Raw genomic sequence first — 18205 nt, forward strand, 5'->3', positions numbered from 1 at the left:
CTTATTGTAACCTGTGTTAAGAAATTGTGCAGCAAAGCCATTGAGACTATTCTTGCCATGCCATTACCGACAGCTGAAGGAGACGCCTCAGAACCCTAATTACCTGATAAGACCAAGGTAAAAACATTGAATTAAGAACGGTGACCCTGTGGCAAGATAAACATTCTCAACAAAGCGATTACCTTGTGTGTAATGATAAAGTATGTACTGATGTTTAAATTAATATGTTCCTTTCCCCCTTCTGAGAACGAATTGCACTATGTGAAGGTTTGAAACTCAATGACAAGGGAGGTCATTTACCATTGTAATGTACTAAGTGTAAGAAAGTTTGTTTACTTAAAGTATTGTCCATTGTTATATGTTAGTATTATTCTGATACAAATTTGTCTTGTGTGAATTAGTCATTAATCTGAGTTTACAGATTTATGAGCCGCTAGGGTGCGACCGCAGTATGTGACCTCCTGTGTTAACAATCGACAGGAATTTAGCAATGTTGGAAGTGCAGGGAGGAACAGAGAATGGTGGCTATATCAGCTATCTTGATCTACACTTTTTAGAACTCTGTTCCCAGGGCACGTTTCTGCAAATCTGCAGAAAACTGTCACAAAGATAAAAGGATGTACTTTCTATAAAAGGAGAGACAGCTATGTTTGTTGCGCTTTCAACTCTGAACTATTCTTAATGATGGTTGATTGCTTCATTTTTGCAAATCTTATAATAAAGTTGTTGTTTGATAGAATCTGCAGCCTCTCTTCCTATAGAATTTCTACCACATCGCTCCGCCGATTGCTCACTCTCTCTTGCCAACAGCTCTCTCCGCCACCACCAAAAAGCTGCATTAGACAAGATTACTCTACACATACTGACCAGCTCAAATAGACAGAAGCGTGCTATATGGCTGACCAATCCAAACTCATTTCTCGACATGTCCAGTCCACTGATTGTCTCAGCCAATCATGGCTAGCGGGAAGGTTGCTGACGTTTTCCGTGGCTTAACCAACTTAAATAACCAGCACCACCGCTCTGCTGCGTCAGCTGTCTGTTGCGTCGGCTGTCTGTTGCTGTCTGTTGGCCGAGAGCCGGCTCGCAAGCATAGCATGCATTCGATAGTATCAGACAAAGCTGCAATATGTAACTTACAAATGTACATAGAAATGGCAGTTTTAGATCTCTTATTCTCATTGAAAGGACGTCTAAGAAGCATTAGATCTGTTCCATGTGCACTATTTGTGGCGGCAGGTAGCCTAGTGGTTAGAGCGTTGGACTAGTAACCAGAAGATGTAGATGTCTACTGGACAACTTATTTGTATTGCTTTTAAATCTTTTTAATGAATTTTTATCTTATTAACACTTTGTTCTAGCTAGCTATTTGTGTAGGTAGCTATCAAGTAAACACAATGATAAACACATTCCCCCCTAGTACATATATACCCCCATTCCCCCTAGTACATATATCCCCTATTCCCCCTAGTACATATCCCCCCCATCCCCCCTAGTACATATATCCCCCCATTCCCCCCTAGCACATATTCCCCCCCAGTACATATATCCCCCTCATGTGATTTTTCTACCTTTTGCGAAGGGAAGAGAAGGAATACAATGTGGCTGTTATGATTTTGAACTCTGTTTACGTGTGATCAGGGGTGTATTCATTCCGCCGATTTTGTTGAAAAACATTTCTTAAACGGAAGCAAACAGAACTAAACGTGGATTAACATACCTGAATTTCTCCAATAGAAACTTTTGTTTGCAACTGTTAGGCTAATGATTACACCCTGTATCAGTTAGATGCAGGCAAGAGTGTTCAAGGCGGTATTGAAAGGCACTGTCTGTCACCTCAAATATGCCTCTCAACCTGTGCACCTATGTTGCAAACTTTCCTTCATAGGCTAGGTTGTAGCATCCTCATGATGGGTAAAATGTGAGTACCATGTAGTAGCCTAAACCTGTCACTGTTACATTGAACTGGGTGAATATGAATGAAAGTCATCAAATATGCTGTAATAGAAATAACGCCTTCCTCATGAAAAAAAATCGTCCTACCTCATCTTAAATGGCACTGACCTCCACTGATACCAACTACTGAGTAGTGCGTAGAAAAGGCATACACTTCCTATGTCTGAATCAGGCATAATTGAGAGCATCCTGTTGTGCTGTATCACCACCTGCTATGGGAACTGCACCGCCTGCAACCGCAGGGCTCTCCAGAGGGTGGTGCGGTCTGCCCAACGCAACACCGGGGGCACACTACCTGCCCTCCAGAACACCTACAGCCCCCGATGTCACAGGAAGGCCAAAAAGATCATCAAGGACATCAACCACCCGAGCCACGGCCTGCTCACCCCGCTACCATCCAGAAGACAAGGTCAGTACAAGTGCATCAAAGCTGGGACTGAGAGACAATTTCTATCTCAAGGCCATCAGACTGTTCAATAGCCATCACTAGCCGGCTACCACCCGGTTACTCAACCCTGCAACTTAGAGGCTGCTGCCCTATAAACATAGACATGGAAATACTGGTCACTTTAACAATTGAACACTTATGAAAAACAATTCATAAAAATCAACCTGCAGTAGAGCATGCTGGTACAAATGTGCCTTTTTAGGGTACCACTGAAGTGACAAAGCCGTTAGTTTGTTTTAGGTGGCAAAAATGAATAATTTTTGTACCTTGTGGTGGGTACAAATATGTAGCTTTCTTCAATGCATTACTTTGCTGCTAAACAAAGGTACAGCTCATTACCATCAAGTGTTGAGGATACACAAAATAAGTTCACACATGTATCCTAAAAGGTACCAAACAGTACCATGTGAGATCATATGTGTACCTTTGAAGGTATATTATTTGTATTTTGATCTTTTTATACCCCAAGGAACAATTCCACACCCTTATTTCTAAGAGCGTAGACAGTTAGTTGAAATGTAAATTTTTTTTTATTTAACTAGGCAAATTCTTATTTACAATGATGGCCTACACCGGCCAAACATGGACGACGCTGGACCAATTGCGCATCGCCCTATGGGACTCCCAATCACAGCCGGTTGTGATACAGTCTGGATTCAAATCAGGGTGTCTGTAGTGACACCTCTAGCACTGAGATGCAGTGCCTTAGACCACTGCACCACTCGGGAGCCCATACTGATTGTCTGTAGAGCATGTTGAGTTGGACTATCCAAATAAAGTGTTACAGTTTGTTTGAGCCAGCCTCAAATGTGTCTTCTTCAAATTATTATTTCCTAGAAGCTCCAATTGACTGTAGATTACTTAAGTGGTGATGCACACAGAAGACATGGTACTGTATATGAACATTGTCACGGCTAAAAGCCCTTAGATGTGCCAATATTCATGGTATACCTCTTTAGTGCATTATAATCTTCATGAAACTGATCAAATGTTTCACTGTAATAATACAATACATCCTTACATAACTTTCTTCCTTTGCTCACATTCACTTCATGTGGAGCATAAGGTGGTGTCTGATATTGTTTGGGTATTTGAGCAAAATGGACTGGAACTAGCCATTTCTATTACATTTTATATCCCCTTAACCCCATTTTGTAGCAATGCCACAGAGAGTCGCCCTACTAGGCTACTACACACACTGATCTCTACATTCCCCCCAGGCCAAGGAAAACTGTTCCCCCACTACACAGCCAGCTATCAGGGGTGACATCTGCGAGGAGCTGAAACACAAACACTGTCAAATGATTTTTTAATGACTGGTGTCAATGCGAGCGTGGAGAGAGGAGGGGAGCGAGGGAATAGGGAAACGAGGTGCTCTGGTGAATGCATTACTATGGTTGCTTCCCAAATGGCACCCTATTCCCTATATAGTACACTCCTTTTGAACAGGGCTGACTAGATCTGGTCAAAAGTAGTGCACTAGGTAGGGAATAGGGTGCCATTTGAGACTCAGAGAGTGATTTGTCAACTCACCTTTGTGAGCGGGGGATAGCACTGGGGCGTCCAATCCATTCAGCCTAGCGACTGGCGGGTGTTAAGTGCACTCAGTGGGAGACCCTCTTTGTGCCACATCGGGGACCAAATGTTTGAAATGTTTTAATCAAATCCCGTCCCTTCATTAGTCTAACAATGTGGAGTCGTGGAGCGCCGCTCTCAGCGGTCGGCCCGGGCGTCTGATGATGGCCCCTGAGGGAACTCTTCGGATGAATACGCTATAAAACCTCATGTGGAGATTGCTGGAGACGTGACGGGGGAGCTGCGCTCTATACATTTAAATGGACTGATATCAGAGGTTGTAAGTCAGAGCGGTTTCAAACAGTGTTGGTTTGCGTATTCTGACATGACGATGAAAGGCTATGAAAGGCATTTGCGTTTATCTATGGTTGTAGTGTGTCACGGGTCTTGACGTGCCAAATGTCTGGCATTGACATGACCATGAACATGGAAATGAGTAACTACTACATACTTCAGATCATCTATGTGATTTTGTGACACATCTATGCCTTAGAATATGGCTGCAGACGGCAGCCATGTCTTAAACCCTCACTGTATGTCACCTCACGGCTTCAAGTCAGTAACATGACAGAGAAAAATAACTGAACCAAAACAAAAAACACATTGTTTTAGAAATACCATGTCCTCATTACTTTATTATTCAATCAAACTGCTAAGTTATGAAAATATATGTACATGCTGTACAAATACAATGAAGGTGAGTCATTGCTAAAGATGAAGACATTCAATAAGAAACAACATTTGTTTCTTCTCTCGGCTGAAGATTCTTGCCTGTCTCTCTGAGCCTTTCGTAGATTGCCCCATCCTAAGGATTGTAAATATACTTTCAAGTGTTATTTCTACCTGTCCAAATGTATTGATCAATGGATTAAGACAAAGGTTATTTTTTAAATCTTCATGACTGAGAGCTTCATATCTATCTGTCTAGCAAAATGCAATTCCAATCTCCAATAGAAAAACAAAGACCTGTTGGCCTAGAATTTACTACGAACCATAGATTGATGACACTGGCCCGTCCGGCCGGGCAATGATGTAGGCCTATGAGTCGTGTCATCCTTCAACATAAATCAAAATAACAGCCCCTGGTTTTTGAATTAATTATAAGTGTCATTTAAATACCTTCACCACAAATGTCCCTGTGACTCGCTAGTAAATAAAGTGTCTGGGTCAGCTGAGCTTTCTAAAAAATGTGGACAGAGAATATATTAGACATAAAAACCCGAAGCTGCGTGGCACACTAGACCCCAACGATTAGCTAGAAGGGGAGTCCATGGCGGAAACGACATGCATCTTCATGTTCCTACTCTGTTGCCGTAGATTCAGAATGCTGGAAATTCAGGCCTCAACAAAAGCATGATGCGAAGGCCAGAAAGGAAAATCACATTTCATATTGCCTACAGTATGCATATAGGATTATATGTACATGAGACACATTCCAAGTCATATTGCCAGAGCCTGACATCACTATTCCAACATCATCAACAAACAATAATTACTTCAAAAGACATCATTTTTACATCTCCTTGAAAATCTGTGGCATTTGTTTGACAGCATAGCGACAGATTGGGAATCATATGTGGCGTGTGTGTGTGTGTGTGTGTGTGTGTGTGCAGTGGCGTGTATTCATGATTACCAAAGGAATGCAGGCTTCCTCAAAAATGAGACCATGAAAAAAAAACATTTTTAAAAAACATACAAAATAATGTATATTTAATTTCTGTGTTTCATAATTTTCCTTAAATTGGTTGAATCTATCTCACCCACAGAAATAGATGGAGATATAATCTTTATATATCTCCCATTATTTTGTCTGTGAGCTCACTGTCAGCGCCATTGAGGCAATCTCCATTTTAAAGAAGTCAATTTTCTTCGACTTCTATGAGTTGACAAACAAACTGAAAATGTGCATACTGCCACCAACTGTTTGCTCAAGAGTATAATTCATTGGCCTTTTCCTAAATTAGCCGTGGATGTAGATGGGGATTTGGGCTTGAGGTTTTACATGATTTTAACGCTGATTCTAATACAATTATAAATTCATACAGTGCCTTCAGAAAGTATTCATACCCCTTGAATTATTGCACATTTTGTTGTGTTACAGCCTGAATTCAAAATTGATTAAATAGAATGTATTTTTCACCCATACCCAATAATGACAAAATGAAAACATGTTTTAGACATTTTTGCAAATGCATTGAAAATTAAATACAGAAATATCTAATTTACATACAGTACCAGTCAAAAGTTTGGACACACCTACTCATTCAATGGTTTTTCTTTATTTTTTCTATTTTCTACATTGTTGAATAATAGTGAAGACATCACAACTATGAAATTACACATATGGAATCATGTAGTTAACCAGAAGAGTGTTAAACAATTTTTTTAATTTATTTATTTTTTATTTCACCTTTATTTAACCAGGTAGGCAAGTTGAGAACAAGTTCTCATTTACAATTGCGACCTGGCCAAGATAAAGCAAAGCAGTTCGACAACATACAACAACACAGAGTTACACATGGAGTAAACAACATACAGTCAATAATACAGTAGAAAAAAAATAAGACTATATACAATGTGAGCAAATGATGTGAGATAAGGGAGGTAAAAGCAAAAAAATGCCATGGTGGCAAAGTAAATAAAGTATAGCAAGAAAAACACTGGAATGGAAGATTTGTAGTTTGAAGAAAGTTCAAAGTTCAAATATAAATAATATGGTGCAAAGGAGCAAAATAAATAAAATAAATAAATACAGTAGGGGAAGAGGTAGTAGTTTGGGCTAAATTATAGATGGGCTACGTACAGGTGCAGTGATCTGTGAGCTGCTCTGACAGCTGGTGCTTAAAGCTAGTGAGGGAGATAAGTTTTTCCAATTTCAGAGATTTTTGTAGTTCGTTCCAGTCGTTGGCAGCAGAGAACTGGAAGGAGAGACGACCAAAGGAGGAGTTGGCTTTAGGGGTGACCAGAGAGATATACCTGCTGGAGCGCGTGCTACAGGTGGGTGCTGCTATGGTGACCAGTGAGCGGAGATAAGGGGGGACTTTACCTAGCAGGGTCTTGTAGATGACCTGGAGCCAATGTGTTTGGCGACGATTATGAAGTGAAGGCCAGCCAACGAGAGCATACAGATCGCAGTGGTGGGTTGTATATGGGGCTTTGGTGACAAAACGGATGGCACTGTGATAGACTGCATCCAGCTTGTTGAGTAGGGTATTGGAGGCTATTTTGTAAATGACATCGCCGAAGTCGAGGATTGGTAGGATGGTCAGTTTTACGAGGGTATGTTTGGCAGCATGAGTGAAGGATGCTTTGTTGCGAAATAGGAAGCCAATTCTAGATTTCACTTTGGATTGGAGATGATTGATGTGAGTCTGGAAGGAGAGTTTACAGTCTAACCAGACACCTAGGTATTTGTAGTTGTCCACAAATTCTAAGTTAGAACCGTCCAGAGAAGTTATGCTGGATGGGCGGGCAGGTGCAGGCAGTGATCGGTTGAAGAGCATGCATTTAGTTTTACTTGTGTTTAGGAGCAGTTGGAGGCCACGGAAGGAGAGTTGAATGGCATTGAAGCTCGTCTGGAGGTTAGAAGTCAGAAGTTTGGACAGACCTACTCATTGAAGGATTTTTCTTTATTTTTACTATTTTCTACATTGTAGAATAAAAGCGAAGACATCACAATTACTAAATAACACATATTGAATCATGTAGTAACCAAAAAAGTGTTAAAGAAATCAAAATATAGCCACCCTTTGCCTTGATGACAGCATTGCACACATTTGGTATTCTTTCAACCAGCTTCATGAGGTAGTCACCTGGAATGCATTTCAATTAACAGGTGTGCCTTCTTGAAAGTTAATTTGTGGAATTTATTTCCTTCTTAATGAGTTTGAGCCCATCAGTTGTGTTATGACAAGGTAGGCGTGGTATACAGTAGAACAAAATCCCTTGAATGAGTAGGTTTATCCAAATCACTGACGGCTACTGTAGGTATTCACACACCTGAGTCAATACTTTGTAGAAGCACCTTTGGCAGCGATTACATCTGAGTTTTTCTGGGGAAGTCTCTAAGAGCTTTCCAAACCTATATTGTGCAACATTTCCCCATTATTATTTTCCTAATCCTTCAAGCTCTGTCAAACTGGTTGTTGATCATTGCTAAACAACCATTTTAAGGTCTGGCCATAGAGTTTCAAGCAGATTTAAATCAAAACTGCTGCTCGGCCACTCAGGAACATTCGCTGTCTTCTTTGTAAGCAACTACAATGTATATTTGGCCTTGTGTTTTTTGTTAATGTCCTGCTGAAAGGTGAATTCATCTCCCAGTGTCTGGTGGAAAGCAGACTGAACCAGGTTGTCCTCTAGGATTTTGCCTGTGCTTAGCGCCATTCCTTTTTTCTTTTATCCTGAAAAACTTCACAGTCCTTAATGATTACAAGCATCCCCATAACACCACTATGCTTGAAAATATGGAGAGTGGTACTCAGCAATGTGTTGTATTGGATTTTCCCCAAACATTACACTTTGTATTCAGGGCAAAAAATGAATTGCTTTTCCACACTTTTTGCAGTATTACTTTAGTGGCTTGTTGCCATCAGGATGCTTGTTTTGGAAAAAAACATTTCTGTACAAGGTTCCTTCTTTATTATTTTTGTATTTATTTTAAATTAATTTTAAACTACATTTTTTCCTGGGCCTTCTTATATCTCCTAGATATACTGTAGGACAGACACTACAAAATCTTATTCCTTATGATTTATTTTTTCACTTTATTTAATTCAATGCGTTTCTACAGGCTATCGTAGTAAAGGCCAACTTCAAAATTGTATCAAATAATTTTGGTAAATTCTTTTTCAGGCTTTAAAACAACAACATTTGGAAAATGTCAAGGGGTGTGAATACTTTCTGAAGGCACTGTACATTGTGCCCCTGGACTGAGAGGATGGGACAAGATCAAAGCATGAACAACTTGCACAGTTGATAGTTGTGTCAAAAACACAGAACAACATTTTAAAACAGACCTACCTCTCCCAATCTTCACAACAACTTTGTCAATATGACTTGACCATGATAACTGACCATCCAATGTTACTCCTAAGAGTTCAGCTTCTTCAAATGATTCAATGGTCACACCCTTTATGCACAACTCCTGTTGAGGTTTAGGTCTAAGAGAATGATTTTAAACAAATACAATGCATTTGGTTTTAGATGTATTTAAGACCAGTTTATTGTTAATTAACCATTATGACACTGACTGTAACTTCTTGCTAAGAGTGTCAGTGAGCTCACTGGCTGTAGGTGCTAGTGTGTAGAGTGTGCAATCGTCAGCATACATAGTCATTTTAGCTTAATTTTAGACAAGTGGCAAATCATTTGTAAAAATAGAGAAGAGTAATGGCCCAAGGAAAATGCCTCTGAGGGATACCGCACTGTTCGTGATCAAGACAAAGGAGATGATTGTGGACTACAGGAAAAGGAGGACAGAGCATGCCCCTATTCTTATCGACGGGGCTGTAGTGGAGCAGGTTGAGAGCTTCAAGTCCCTTGGTGTCCACATCACCAACAATTTAACATGGTCCAAGCACACCAAGACAGTCATGAAGAGGGAACGACAAAACCAATTACCCCTCAGGAGACTGAAAAAATTTGGCATGGGTCCTCAGATCCTCAAAATGTTCTACAGCTGCACCATCGAGAGCATCCTGACTGGTTGCATCACTGCCTGGTATGGCAACTGCTCGGCCTCCGACCGCAAGGCACTACAAAGGGTAGTGTGTACAGCCCAGTACATCACTGAGGCCAAGCTTCCTGCCATCCAGGACCTCTATACCAGGCGGTGTCAGAGGAAGGCCCTAAAAATTGTCAAAGACTCCAGCCACGGCAAGCGGTACCGGAGCGCCAAGTCTAGGTCCAAAAAGTTTCTTAAAACCTCTTAAGGATTGGCCCAATTTTTGCCTAAAACGACATACCCAAATCTATCTGCCTGTAGTTCAGGCCCTGAAGCAAGTATATGCATATTCTTGGTACCATTTAAAAGGAAACACTTTGAAGTTTGTGGAAATGTGAAAGGAATGTACGAGAAAATAACACAATAGTTCTGGTAAAAGATAATATAAAGAAAAAACCAACCGTTCTTTTGAATTTTTTTGGTACCATCATCTTTGAAATGCAAGAGAAAGGCCATTATGTATTATTTCAGCCCAGGTGCAATTTACATTTTGGCCATTAGATGACAGCAGTGTATGTGCAAAGTGTTAGACTGATTCAATGAACCATTGCATTTCTGTTCAAAATTTTGTTTCAAGACTGCCCAAATGTGCCTAATTTGTTTATTAATAACTTTTCATGTTCAAAACTGTGCACTCTCCTCAAACAATAGCATGGTATTCTTTCAATGTAATAGCTACTGTAAATTAACAAGAATGTAAGCTTTCTTCCAATATCAGATATGTCTATGTCCTGGGAAATGTTCTTGCTACTTACAACCTCATGCTAATCGCATTAGCCTACGTTAGCTCAACCGTCCCGCAGGGGACCCACCAATCCTGAAGAAGTTTTAACAGCTTTCTCATGCCATAAGACTCCTGAAGAGCTAATCAAAGGGCTACCCAGACCCCTCTTTTACACTGCTGCAACTCTCTGTTTATTATCTATGCATAGTCACATTAACTCTGCCTACATGTACAGTCGTGGCCAAAAGTTTTGAGAATGACACAAATATCATATTTCACAAAGTTTGCTGCTTCAGTGCTGTCAATTAACTTCTGGGCTACATCCTGACTGATGGCAGCCCATTCTTGCATAATCGATTCTTGGAGTTTGTCAGAATTTGTGTGTTTTTGTTTGTCCACCCGCCTCTTGAGGATTGACCACAAGTTCTCAATGGGATTAAGGTTTAGGGAGTTTCCTGGCCATGGACCCAAAATATTGATGTTTTGTTCCCCGAGCCACTTAGTTTTCATTATTCATTATTCATTATTCATCACCAAACTGTTCCTGGATGGTTGGGAGAAGTTGCTCTCGGAGGATGTGTTGGTACCATTCTTTATTCATGGCTGTGTTCTTAGGCAAAATTATGAGCGTGCTTTTTTCCGGATGCCCCAAACAATCGGAAAGGGGATTCATCAGAGAAAATTACTTTACCCCAGTCCTCAGCAGTGCAATCCCTGTTCCTTTTGCAGAATATCAGTCTGTCCCTGATGTTTTTCCTGGAGAGAAGTGGCTTCTTTGCTGCCCTTCTTGACACCAGGCCATCCTCCAAAAGTCTTCACCTCACTGTGTGTGCAGATGCACTCACACCTGCCTGCTGCCATTCCTGAGCAAGCTCTGTACTGGTGGAGCCCCAATCCCGCAGCTGAATCAACTTTAGGAGACAGTCCTGGCGCATGCTGGACTTTCTTGGTTGCCCTGAAGCCTTCTTCGCAACAATTGAACCGCTCTCCTTGAAGTTCTTGATGATCCGATAAATGGTTGATTTAGGTGCAATCTTAATTGCAGCAATATCCTTGCCTGTGAAGCCCTTTTTGTGCAAAGCAATGATGATGGCATGTGTATCCTTGCAGGTAACCATGGTTGACAGAGGAAGAACAATGATTCCAAGCACCACCCTCCTTTTGAAGCTTCCAATCTGTTATTCGAACTCAATCAGCATGACAGAGTGATCTCCAGCCTTGTCCTCGTCGACACTCACACCTGTGTTAACGAAAGAATCACTGACATGATGTCAGTTGGTTCTTTTGTGGCAGGGCTGAAATGCAGTGGACATTTTTTGCAAAGAGGGACTTTGCAATTATTTGCAATTAATCTGATCACTCTTCATAACATTCTGGAGTATATGCAAATTGCCATCATACAAACTGAGGCAGCAGACTGTGAAAAATTAATATTTGAGTCATTCTCAAACTTTTGGCCACGACTGTACATATTACCTCAATTACCTTGACTAACCAGTGCCCCCGCACATTGACTCTGTATGGGTACACCCTGTACATAGCCTCGCTATTGTTATTTTAACTGCTGCCGTTTAATTATTTGTTACTTTTATTATCTGTTTTTTACTTAACACTTATTTTTCTTAAAACTTCTTAAAAACCTCTCTAGGGTATGTGGGACGCTACCGTCCCACCGGGTCAACATCCGGTGAAATTGCAGACCGCCAAATTCAAAAACAGAAATGCTCATAATAAAAATTCATAAAACATACAAGTGTTATACATCGGCTTAAAGATTAACTTCTTGTTAACCTGTTGGGGATAGGGGGCAGTATTTACACGGCCGGATAAAAAACGTACCCGATTTAATCTGGTTACTACTCCTGCCCAGTAACTAGAATATGCATATAAACTACCTGTTACTCAGGCCCAGAAGCTAGGATATGCATATTTGGATAGAAAACACTTTAAAGTTTCCAAAACTGTTAAAATAATGTCTGTGAGTATAACAGAACTGATGTGGCAGGCAAAAACCTGAGAAAACCCATCCAGGAAGTGGGATTTGTTTATGTTTGTAGTTTTCCATTGACTGCCTATACGGTATCCAATGACTTAGGACTCAGATTTCACTTCTTATGGCTTCCACTAGATGTCAACAGTCTTTAGAAATTGTTTCAGACTTGTATTCTGAAAAATTAGGGAGTAAGACCACTCTGAGTGAGTAGACCCTGGGAAATCCCAGAGCTGTTTGCTGCGCACGACCAAGAGTGCGTCTTTCTTGTTTTTCTTTTATATTGACGAAGCTATTGCCAGGTTGAAATATTATTGATTATTATGACTAAAAACAACCTGAGGATTGATTATAAACATCGTTTGACATGTTTCTACGAACTTTACTGATACTTCTGGATTTTTCGTCTGCCTGTTGTGACTGCCTTTGAGTCAATGGATTTACGCACCAACAAAACGGAGGTTTTTGGATATAAAGAGGGACTTTATCGAACAAAAGGAACAATTATTGTGTAACTGGAAGTCTTGTGAGTGCAACCATATGAAGATTATCAAAGGTAAGTGATGAATTTTATCGCTATTTCTGGCTTTTGTTACTCCTCTACTTGGCTGGTAACTGTTTGTAATGTTTTGTGTACTGGGCGCTGTCCTCAGATAATTGCATGGTATGCTTTCGCCGTAAAGCCTTTTTGAAATCTGACACAACGGTTGGATGAACCTCTCTGGGCTACCTACTCAACAGCCAGTTGAATCCCGTGGCGCGTTATTCAAATACCTTAGAAATGCTATTACTTCAATTTCTCAAACATATGACTATTTTACAGCATTTTAAAGACACGACTCTCGTTAATCTAACCACACTGTCCGATTTCAAAAAGGCTTTACAACGAAAGCAAAACATTAGATTATGTCAGCAGAGTACGCAGCCAGAAATAATCAGACACCCACAAAGATCCTCAATCTTCAATAAAAAGAGCCAAGATGGACAACAACTTGTCAGACAGGCCACTTCCTGGTCAGAATCTTCTCAGGTTTTTGCCTGCCATATGAGTTCTGTTATACTCACAGACACCATTCAAACAGTTTTAGAAACTTTAGAGTGTTTTCTATCCAAATCTACTAATTATATGCATATTCTAGTTTCTGGGCAGCAGTAATAACCAGATTAAATCTTGTTGGTTAAGGGCTTGTAAATAAGCATTTCACTGTAAGGTCTACACCTGTTGTATTCGGCACATGTGACAAATGACATCTGATTTGATGTAAGAGAAGCTTCTATTGAAGAATACTCTCTGAGTAACTCTCCAACAATGTGATAGCAGGTGATCAAGCCATAACAAGTGAGTTTTTCAATAACAAAGTTTGATCAATATGTCAATAGGATGGGTGTAGCTGGTGCATGGAAGTCAGGCTCAGCAGAGTGGACAAAGCACTTTACTGACGCAATCATTTGAACAGAACGCAATCGCGTCACAAAAACAAATTCCCAAAAAACAAGTGAGGCAGCACAAAGAAAGTACAAAGTACCACAAAGCACGGGTATAAAACAAAACCCGGCGCAAACCAGCCGGAGGCGTGCCAACCTGACAATCAACAATTCCACTCACAGACATGGGGGGAACAGAGGGTTAAATACACGACACCGGCCTCAGGGACGACCCAGAGGGCGAGGTGCAGGGCGATCCGGACGGAGACGGTGGAACTCCCGCAGCATTGAAGGGTCCAACACGTCCTCCACCGCAACCCAGCATCTCTCCTCCGGACGTACCCCTCCCACTCCACGATGTACTGATGGCCCCTCGCCCAATGCCTCGAATCCAGTATGGAGCAAACGTAATACGCCGGGGCCCCCTCGATGTCCAGAGGGGGCGGAGGAGCCTCCCACACCTCAGACTCCTGGAGCGGGCCAGCCACCACCGGTCTGAGGAGAGACACATGGAACGAGGGGTTAATACGGTAATCGGGTGGGAAGCTGTAACCTGTAACTAACCTCGTTCAGTCTCCCCGGGACTTTAAATGGCCCCACAAACTGCGGCCCAGCTTCCGGCAGGGCAGGCGGAGGGGCAGGTTTCGGGTTGAGAGCCAGACCCGGTCCCCCGGTGTGAACACCCGGGCCTCACTGCGGTGACAGTCTGCACTGGCTTTCTGGCACTGCACGGCCCGCTGAAGGTGAACATGAGCGGCGTTCCATGTCTCCTCCGTGCGCCTGAACCAGTTGTCCACCGCAGGAGCCTCGATCTGACTCTGATGCCAAGGCGCCAGAACCGGCTGGTACCCCAGTACGCACTGGAAGGGGGAGAGGTTAGTGGAGGAGTGGCGGAGCGAGTTCTGGGCCATCTCTGCCCAGGGCATGAACGCAGCCCACTCCTCCGGCCGGTCCTGGCAATAATACCTCAGAAACCTACCCACATCCTGGTTAACTCTCTCCACCTGCCCGTTACTCTCAGGGTGAAAACACGAGGTAAGGCTGACCGAGAGCCCAGATGTTCCATGAACGCCCTCCAGACCCTCGATGTGAACTGGGGACCCCGATCAGACACTATATCCTCAGGCACCCCGTAGTGCCGGAAGACGTGTGTAAACAAGGCCTCCGCAGTCTGTAGGGCCGTAGGGAGACCGGGCAGAGGGAAGAGACGGCAGGACTTAGAAAACCGGTCCACAACAACCAGGATCGTGGTGTTACCATGTGAGGGAGGAAGATCGATGTGAACTGGGGACCCCGATCAGACACTATATCCTCAGGCACCCCGTAGTGCCGGAAGACGTGTGTAAACAAAAAAACCACCCCATCGACGGGGGGATTGTGTGATAAATCTCCTGGTAGACGTCACACTTCCCGGAGTGGTGGTGCTGGAACCAACAGACCCCGCTCTGGATGTCCGCGGGTAGCCAGCAGGTTAATCAGCCAAATGGACAGGTCCACCAGCTGGTCGAAGGTGAGGGTGGTGTCCCAGCAGGCCAACTTTCGACAGACGTCCTCGCGCAAACTGCAGCGATAGTGGTGGATCTGGGCCCTGTTGTTCCATCCCGCGCCAGCGGCCAGGGTCCGAAAGTCCATCGCGAACTCCTGGGCACTCCTCGTCCCCTGCTTCAGATGGAAGAGGCGTTCACCCGCCTCTCTACCCTCAGGTGGGTGGTCGAAGACTGCTCGGAAGCAGCTGTTGAAATCCTCGAAATGGTCCAGTGCCGCATCTCCTTCTCCCCACACGGCATTGGCCCACTCCAGGGCTTTCCCTGAGAGGCACGAGACGAGGGCAGACACCTTCTCACGACCCAAAGGAGCCGGGTGGACGGTTGCCAGGTAGAGATCCAGCTGCAACAGGAAACCCTGGCAGCGGGCAGCTGTCCCGTTGTACTCCCGGGGAAGGGCAAGATGAATCTCACTGGGACCGGGTGAAGGGGGGGCGAGTCACGGAGACCCTGGTTGTGCTGGTGGAGGCGCTGGAGGAACACCCTGTCTCTCCCAGCGGTCCATGGTTTGGACAACGCGGTCCAAACCCGGACGCGCTCCTCAACCCCTATACCAGGGGCACCTGCTCCTGCTGACTCCATATTGTCGGTGTGGAATTCTGTCATTGGGGTGGGTGTAGCTGGTGCATGGAAGTCATACGCAGGAGAGCAGAGATGAGTGGACAAAGCACATTACTGCGGCGCAAACCAGCCGGAAGCGTGCCAACCTGACAATAAACAATTCCACACACAGACATGGGGGGAACAGAGGGTTAAATACACGACAAGTAATGAGGGAAATGTAAACCAGGTGTGTGGGAAAACAAGACAAAACAAATGGAAAATGAAAGGTGGATCGGCGATGGCTAGAAGACCGGTGACGTCGACCACCGAACGCCGCCCGAACAAGGAGACGAAACAACTTCGGCGGAAGTCGTGACACAATAACATCAAAGGCTGCACTGAAATCTAACAATACAGCTCAAACATTTATTTTAGCCAATCAGTCATCTGAGTCAGTGCAGTATAAGTTGAGTGCCCTTCTCTACATGCATGCTAATAGTCAGTATTTAACTTGTTCTTTAAAAAAATAGCATTGTATTTGTTCGAATACAATTCTCTCCATTAGTTTACTAAGAACAGGCAGCAAAGTGATTGGATGGCTGTTAGAGCCAGCAAACGGGGATTTATTATTTTTAAGTAGTTCAATTACTTAAGCTTCCTTCTATGCCTGTGGACACACACACTCCTTTAGGCTTTTCTTAAAGACATGGAAAATAGGGGTGGCAATACAGTCTGCTACCATTCTCAATAGGTCATCATCTAGGTTGTCTATTTGTATTTGTATTTATTATGGAACCCCATTAGCTACTGCCAAAGCAGCTACTCTTCCTGGGGTCCAGCAAAATGAAGGTAGTTTATACAATTTTAAAAGATTACATTCACAGATTTCACAACACACTGTGTGCCTTCAGGCCCCCATTCTACTACTACCACATATCTACAGTACTAAATCCATATGTATGTATAGTGCGTATGTTATCGTGTGTGTGTGTGTGTGTATGCATGTGTCTGTGCCAATGTTTGTGTTGCTTCACAGTCCCAGCTGTTCCATAAGTTATTTTAATCTGTTTTTTTAAATCAAATTTTACTGCTTGCGTCAGTACCTTGATGTGGAATGTTGGCCAGCTCTCCTGCTATCTCTCTCAAAATGACCTTCTTGATCCTAATCAGTCAGGTTTCAAGACTGGGCATTCAACTGAGACTGCTCTTCTCTGTGTCACGGAGGCTCTCTGCACTGCTAAAGCTAACTCTCTCTCCTCTGCTCTCATCCTTCTAGACCTATCTGCTGCCTTTGATACTGTGAACCATCAGATCCTCATCTCCACCCTCTCCGAGTTGGGCATCTCCGGCGCGGCCCACGCTTGGATTGCGTCCTACTTGACAGGTCGCTCCTACCAGGTGGCGTGGCGAGAATCTGTCTCCGCACCACGCGCTCTCACCACTGGTGTCCCCCAGGGCTCTGTTCTAGGCCCTCTCCTATTCTCGCTATACACCAAGTCACTTGGCTCTGTCATATCCTCACATGGTCTCTCCTATCATTGCTATGCAGACGACACACAATTAATCTTCTCCTTTCCCCCTTCTGATAACCAGGCGGCGAATCGCATCTCTGCATGTCTGGCAGACATATCAGTGTGGATGACGGATCACCACCTCAAGCTGAACCTCGGCAAGATGGAGCTGCTCTTCCTCCCGGGGAAGGACTGCCCGTTCCATGATCTCGCCATCACGGTTGACAACTCCCTTGTGTCCTCATCCCAGAGTGCTAAGAACCTTGGCGTGATCCTGGACAACACCCTGTCGTTCTCCACTAACATCAAGGCGGTGACCAGATCCTGTAGGTTCATGCTCTACAACATTCGCAGAGTACGACCCTGCCTCACACAGGAAGCGACGCAGGTCCTAATCCAGGCACTTGTCATCTCCCGTCTGGATTACTGCAACTCGCTGTTGGCTGGGCTCCCTGCCTGTGCCATTAAACCCCTACAACTCATCCAGAACGCCGCAGCCCGTCTGGTGTTCAACCTTCCCAAGTTCTCTCACGTCACCCCGCTCCTCCGCTCTCTCCATTGGCTTCCAGTTGAAGCTCGCATCCGCTACAAGACCATGGTGCTTGCCTACGGAGCTGTGAGGGGAATGGCACCTCCATACCTTCAGGCTCTGATCAGGCCCTACACCCAAACAAGGGCACTGCGTTCATCCACCTCTGGCCTGCTGGCCCCCCTACCTCTGAGGAAGCACGGTTCCCGCTCAGCCCAGTCCAAACTGTTCGCTG

This window comes from Salmo trutta, chromosome 40, assembly GCF_901001165.1.
Source record: "Salmo trutta chromosome 40, fSalTru1.1, whole genome shotgun sequence".
Classification (NCBI taxonomy): domain Eukaryota; kingdom Metazoa; phylum Chordata; class Actinopteri; order Salmoniformes; family Salmonidae; genus Salmo; species Salmo trutta.